This window comes from Anopheles darlingi, chromosome 2 (genome assembly GCF_943734745.1).
Source record: "Anopheles darlingi chromosome 2, idAnoDarlMG_H_01, whole genome shotgun sequence".
Classification (NCBI taxonomy): Eukaryota; Metazoa; Arthropoda; class Insecta; order Diptera; family Culicidae; genus Anopheles; species Anopheles darlingi.
In genome coordinates, this window is record NC_064874.1 from 8,212,501 (window position 1) to 8,220,000 (window position 7,500).

The following is a 7,500-nucleotide window of genomic DNA, read 5'->3' on the forward strand; positions in this document are numbered from 1 at the left end:
AACGGAAAGTAGAGAAAAAGCTTAAAACGTTGGCCTTTAACTGGGAGTCGAAGACCGAGGTGAGAGGGTTGCATGTGTGTGTGTGTGTGCGGTGTAAAACTGGAATCTTGCCACACTGGGCCCGTAGCTGGAGAGAGAGAGAGAGAGAAAGAGAGTGGAGAATGATCGCCGCGGCCGCAGCATCACGGAGAGTCGGGATCGCTGCGAAAGGAACGAACGAGACAGAACGCCCCACCTCAAAACCGACATTCTCAACCCCGTGTGGCGTGGCGGTGGCTGCTGCTGCGGCGTCGTGGTTATGATGCCACCCCCCCCCCCCCCCTCCCTGCCCTACGAACCACCACCACCACCACCACTTTCGAAAGGTGGATTGGAGGCGCAAGAGAACAACACTCCAGGGAGCCAGGACCACTCTCATCCAGCTCCAGCGCACGGCAATATGTGTCAAACACGCCACGACGCCACCATCATCAATATTGTGGCCAGCCCCCTCCTTCAGGCCGGTTCCACCCACCCTGCCCCTTTGGACTGGAAGCGTGTGATCGGTGGCGGGAGCGGGAACGTGAGCAAATAGCCCCAAAAATAGCGGACAAAAAGTGCATCCCGGCAGGCTTCGATGACGCGAACTTGCAGCAACGCGTGGCACAATAAACTTGCACAGCAAACCTTGCAGCTTGCCAAAGAAAATAGTTTTCGTTTTCGAAGTAGGCTGCTTGTGACGCGTAGCACGTTGGCCTACTTCTGTGGACTGTCTTTTGGATCTGGGGAGATTGTAAAGTGTGTTGCGCGAACACAAGCTGTAAAACATTCTTTCTTTCTACGAGTTCCGAAGGGTAAGGGCACAGTATAAGACCTTACCTGATCACCGCCTCTCAACTCAACTCAACAACCCTTCTGCACAGCGCAGCAACCAACCCAAAGGGATACCCCAGCCCCAGAGGCCCCAGAGGTATCCACAAATATAATAAACCAATTTGTGAGCCCATGGTCGTCGACGGCCGGAAAAGGGTCGTTTCGAATCGATGGGCCAGTCCCGATAACGGTGATCAGCCCGGGCAGCGAACTTCGAATCTGACGCACAGCCACATTCCCACCTGCTGCTGCTGCTGCTGCTGCTGCTGCTGCTGCTGCTGCTGCTGCTGCTGCTGCTGCTGCTGCTGCTGCTGCTGTTGCTTTTACCGACACTTCCGATACTTAAACTCATACAGACACACGCGTGTGCGTGTGTGCGTGTGTACGTGATGGAAGGACACGCTTCTCCCTCGAGCGGCGCATAATTTTATGCGTGCTCACCTCGACAGCGACCAGTCGGTCTACGGGGCCTTCGTCCCCGTTCGTTCTTGCTCGGACGTTGCAGCAAAAAGGGCGCACTTGGGGTATCGCTTCTGCAAGGTGCATCGATCATCGTCAGCCACTTTGCTGACACCGGATACCTCCCCTCGGCCCTATGCTGGCGACGACGACGACGACGACGACGACGATGCGGTCGTGTGGTGCGACAGAAACCGGAATTGTGCGTGGTCAACGGCCACGGCCACACCACCGACCACCGACCGACCGGGTCGCCTTCACCTATGTGTGTTTCGCCAAAAAAAAACTCGCCCGAAACCGAAATATAATTGACACAAACGACGAACCTCCAACGAGCGGCACCAAAACCGAAACCGGGCTCAGCCGCCGAGTCAGCACTTTAGTGGTCGGCCAAAGGGGTGGCGGGTGTTGGGGGAGAGGGACCGCCACTGGTATGGCTTCATTAGATCGCACCGATGGTGACGGAAGGTAATAAGCTCCTCCGCCGTTCAGCAAGCGAAAAAAAAGCAAAATAACCAAGACCCCAGCGGGCGCTCCGTCGGGGTGTAAACACCTTGGCCAATGAACCAACAACGCGGCTGTGCGATCGGAATGCGTGCTACCACCATCGCACCCTCCCATCTTCCTCGCTTTTCGCGTCGCACACGAAGCATGCGTGTGTGTGTGCGTGTGTGTGGCGCATAACCGAGGCATACGCGCGCCTGGAATGCATACCTAGCTAGGTCCGTTTGGTCTTTTACTGCCGCTGCCGAGAGGGGGATTGCTGCCGAATGAGGTGCTGGCCAGCTTTTTACTCTTCTACAGAAAGGACCGAGGGAGGTGAGGGGCGCGGGTAGGTTGTTGTCTTAACCTTTTGTTTGTTTATGCTGCTGTGACCGGCCTTTCTTCCCATCTTTTCGGGAGAGTATAGTTTTGGATTCGAAAGAAGTAAAAAAAAAACCTTGTTCTCGGAGTGTATCTTCATGCCGGATGGATGCCTCACCTTTTTATGAGGTTTCTCCATCGTTTCGTTTCGTGGAGTTACGGTGTTATGCCCAGAGTCCCGGACCCTGTTGTGCGAATGTGTGGTGTACCCGGTCTGCGTTGCGTTCCATTGATGAGAACCGCACACGCCGCTCGTTGCATAACTTCCGGCCAGTTTCCGGCCAGGGTAGGGAATGTCGGTCAGTGGCAGGGGTGGTTGACTGACCGCGGGAAAAGGGCAAAAGGAAACATTGCTCGGACCACAGTGTGTCGTGAAATGGGTCATAGAGAGAGAGGAATTTCTTCGATTTTTTTTCTTTCGGTTTGGAGAACACAAAGCTGCGCAGTAGGCTGAGCTGTCAGTGAAGCGTTGATCCCCCGCGTCTACCGCATCATGCACTTACAGCTACTCTCCGTGAAATGCGTATCCAATCCCCGTTGATCCGTTATGGCCCTCGAGCATATATATCATTCGGTATCGGGAAAAGTCCGCATCTAATGCACGATTACATAATGTAATGTGGCATGCGACAGTGACATAATTCAATAGGCTACGAAGTTAGGGAGCAGGTTGGTTGTTACGTTTGCAACAGGGACTCATCTCTCTCCGGCGTGACATGCAATTAGATAACATTTTGTTGATGCCGGAGTACTTGCCGGATTATAGCTAAGGAGACAACTTGCACATCTCCAAGCGAAAATACCGGTTGATGCTTGCGTAACTGGTTGACCAATTGTGCCGATGGCAGAAGAGAACCGCTTCTGCAAATCACAAACGCCCGGCTACTGGATGTTGGTCGAGCTACTTGGATGTGGCAACCATGGAACATCAATCTACCTCGAAGAGACTTGATGTAGACTTGATGTCCCTCGAAATGCGTTGATACTAAAGCATAGAAGTTAAGGCAACCATTTGCGGCTTTGAAATGCACCGCTTTTAATGCCCTCTCAAACCGTCATCCCGGGCGCCGGCCAATGGTCGCAACTTAATTAGGCCCCGGGTCTAAATTGAGCAACCAAGGCCACAGGTCCGAGGGTACCGACCAGCCCAAAAATTGAATGCTAATAATTGATAAGAACACGGGACCTTCACTGGCGGTCACACGCGCTTCCCACAGCAAATTATACAAACGCCACTCACCAACCCCGAACGCCCGAAGAACCCCCGTTACGTGACGAGACGAGTGGGGTTCATTTTCTGGGTTTTTAATTTTTTGTTTTCAGAATTCGTCTCGGTCCCATAATGCGAAGCATTCCGCTCGCTCGCTCGCTGACCGCGTTATTCGCATTAGATGGTGGTGGTGGTGGTGGCGATGCCATAACCTGACAATGACGAAATCCCGGCCACCGGCGGACGAAAGTAAAAAAAAACGAAGATGGCATAATCTTTGTTGACGTTCGTGGTGCGTCCACCATCATTCTTTGCGCTGCTTAGGAAATCCGTTTGGCCACGAGTTGGCCAGCGAAGCAAAAAGAAGGGAGCAATCACGAGCACGAACGAGTGAAGCCCCGGGAAGCTACTCCAGCAGTGGTCCAATGAGTTTCGAAAAGACAATAAAACACATCTCGTCCCCAACCCCACCGCCATGGGAGTTTTCGCTTCCCTAACGTCGGACCATGCCCTAATCTTGCGAACCGATTCATTATTCCTGATGCAAAATGGCGCCAGAGCTGCTTATGATGCACATCTTCCTCCCCCCCCCCCCCCCCCCCCCCCCCGGGGGCACGAGACTTTGGACGCTCGTTCTTGGTCTTGGGCGTTTCGAATCTGGTCGGCAAAAGATTTACGATAATCACGACCACATGCCACGGGACCGCCATCGAAGCAGGTGGTGGTGGTGGCGCAACGGTCGCGAAAGGTAAATAATTGAATTCCAGAAGGGAACAAAGGGCGAGACGACGGGAGAGTGAGCTGAGAAGATGGGGGCAGAAAATTCAAAATAAAGGAAGAAAAATGTGTTCCCCGGAGCCGAAAGACCAGAACAGGAGACAGAAGGCCCTCCAGTTAACTAGTTTCACGCCAACTTCCACTGGATCTCTAGGAACGATCAATACTTGAAGACACCTGAAGACAACCTAACCAAGAGCTGTTCCCAAGATGGCGGGATCACGTACAATCGGATAAGATCGCGTAGTTTGATACGAAGCTGCAAAATGATGTAGTATCGCTCTAACGACTACTGATGTCTACCGGAAAGGCGTCTCTTCTTCAGCGCCAAAAATACAAGAGGACAGTTCCCGGCGGCCGTTCCCTCAGGAAGGTACCAATTTGCTTCCGTTTCGGAAGTCGACGTGCGCGCCGGAATTAGCCGATAGATGCTATTTATACCTCGAGCGCGAGTACAAGAGAGCACAGCATTCAATCTCCAATCGGAAGCTGCTTCTCACTTAATTAACCGCCAGTCGGCAACCGCGAGTATGGGCGGAACGCGGTCCAGAAGCGCAAGCACACCACGGCCACGGCCACATAATGGATGGTCATTTTAACGGATTTCCCCCCTCGGAGAAAAAAAACCTCCCGGATGGGAATGGAAGCTGGCTGGACGGAAGTGATCACTTTGCACTGGGTTCTAACTCCATCTAACAGCTCCAGTAGCGCCTCAGCTCCGTTTCGCGGCTGCCACGGGCGTAATAAAGTCGCAAAATACATTTCAAAAAATGAAATTCTCATGAACCGATCTCACTCCCATCCCATCCCACCAAGTGCCTCCATCTTGACGCTTGGTCCCGGATCCCGGTTTGGGTTGCCGCACGCAACCCATTCTCTCGGACAAAGCGACGAGCGAGTTTGCCGGGCTCGAGAGTGCCGCGTCACGTCTTGGATCTTGGAAAGTGCAATTACGGCCCGGGCCATCTTGGGAAAATAGCAACCCCCTCCCCTTTCACCGCCACCGGTTCGTTCCTTCGAGGTTCGAGTGAACGAGTGTCCGAGTAGAGCGGTCGCGGTAAGCGAAGACCGCGAAGAACCGGAAACCGGAAAGCCGCCTTTTGCCGATCGTTCGCTCGCTCACGCGGAGGTCTTTGGCACCTGATCGCGGGAGAAGTTGCAGTTATTTGAGACAGAATCGTATCACGACGCGGGCGATCAGGCCGTACTAGTGGTGGCCGTACGGGACGGTGCGATAGACTCTGTAATCCCGGATCGTGCTGCTGCATAATTAATTCCACGTCCCTCCTCCACGTCCTCTTCCCGCACGCGTCCAAAGAGGTCTGCCAATCTGCGTGCGTCGTGGCGCAACAATTGAACCAACGACATCACCGTACGGACCAGGGAACGCACCGGAATAGAAGGAATCGCGCGGTCCGGTTTCTAGTTGAAGTTTCGCCGTGCCCGGGGAACAGCACACCGCGATGATCACACACCTGTCGCTCGCGTTTGCGCGCGTGTGTGTGTTTGTGTTGCGCAGCGCTTGTGCTCCAGTTCCAGGGCCTTGTCTTGTGGCCCTGATTTTTCCGGTCGGTTCTCGGCCAAAGGTGCCGATTAGAAGAAAAAACAGGCAGACCCCGTCCGTGGCCGCGCGTCCCTTGGCGTGCTGGAGAGTCACCCCTGCCAGCAGTACGATTGGCAACGGTACATAGAAATCGATTTGAAGCGGGAAGGCAATGCGCTGACGCACGCCTCATCGAGACGCCTTAAGGCCTGCGGGTTTGTCCTCCGCGAGATGGTAATTGTTCGCGACGTGATTGTTGTTGTAGACAAAAAGGGTGAGAAAACAGGGGGGGGGGGGGGGCTGGATGGACTGGAACGAGGGAATCATTATGCTGATGCCGGTGAGAGTCCGGTGCCAACTGCAGCGGAACGCGCAACGTTTATGCAAATAGCATCGACGGGATCGACGAGGGAGCTTGGGCTCCGGTTTACTTGCTCGGGACTTGCGCTCTGGAGCTCAACAGAAGAGTGCGCAGAGAGTGCAAACCTGTCCGCTGGTTCCGTATAATTACCAACCATAATAATGCCAACAATTTGCAAAGATACGGTTCAGCTACCGACCTGCAACGGTCGATATCGGGGGGGGGGGGGGGGGGGGGGTACGGTACCGCCCGATTGCAGGTTTCTTTCTGTAGGCTAGCTCTGCTCTGCGCTGGCTGCCTTTGAAACGAGGGGATCGCTGCAGAATGGTGACAACATTACGCATTAACAATGTTAATCAGACTTTACGTGGTTCCCCCTCTGGTTAATACCTTTAATTAATGTAATGTGATATGATGTCTGGGAGACAAGAGTCTAGAGGGTCAGGGACGACCGGTAGTTAGTGATCTTCTACATCGTGGTTGCTTTCTTGCTGTAAAAAGAACGCCTATTAACAAATGAAAAACACAATATACACCCGAAATGAAGTTCTCATAACGATTCCAAGCTGGAACCAGAAATGATGCTCCATTTGAGGCTTTTCCCATCACCTGCCCGCTAAATAGCTGTTTATCGTGCACCCGCAAACCAATCCAACCAATCAATCATTTTGCACCGACCGAACGGATTGGCCTAGAATGGAATGGAAATGATCTTTTCCGGCCTCTCCCTGCCGGATTCAAAAACGACCCCACAAATAGCTCATTATAGCTCGAACATAGGCATCTTCGCACCTTTGCATCGTGGCCACCCCCGTGGCGTGTGTGGGTTTTTTTTTTGTTGGGTGCAATGGCCAGCATAGTGCCCGCGCCGGTTAGATCTGCTGAATCATAAATTGATTAATCGCTTGATCGCTTGATCGTTAGTTTTGCTAGTAATTATTCAATCCAAACCATCCAACCAACCAACCGACTAACCAACCAACCAACCAAGGAACCAGCGATCTTTGGAAAATCGTAACAGAACGTATGAAAAGAGAAAACCAAAAGTTGCGGTGCAGGAGATCGAACAAGAGGGGACGCATCTTGGCGAGGGGCAGCAAAAAGGAACCGAAACGATGGCCAGAAGGGGAGTGGAGGATGGTGTGCGGTGCCGCAACACAAACACAACAAATCGTCCCCGCCCTTTCCTCCTTGAAACCGGTTTTCTCGCGCAATTTCGCCGCCAGGTTCTTTCGCGGAGCCGCTTCGCCGTGATCGAAGCGGTAAGCCCGGGCACCGTGGTAACGGTCTCCAGGGCGGTTTGGGGCAAAGCAAAGCGAATAATGGTTGCTAGGATTCGCGAGGAATTCCGAGATTCGAGACTCGAGCGACTCTTTCGGGATGCGAGTTTGTTGTGCTACTCTTTTCGAGGTTGAGCCGCTGAAGGTCATGCTA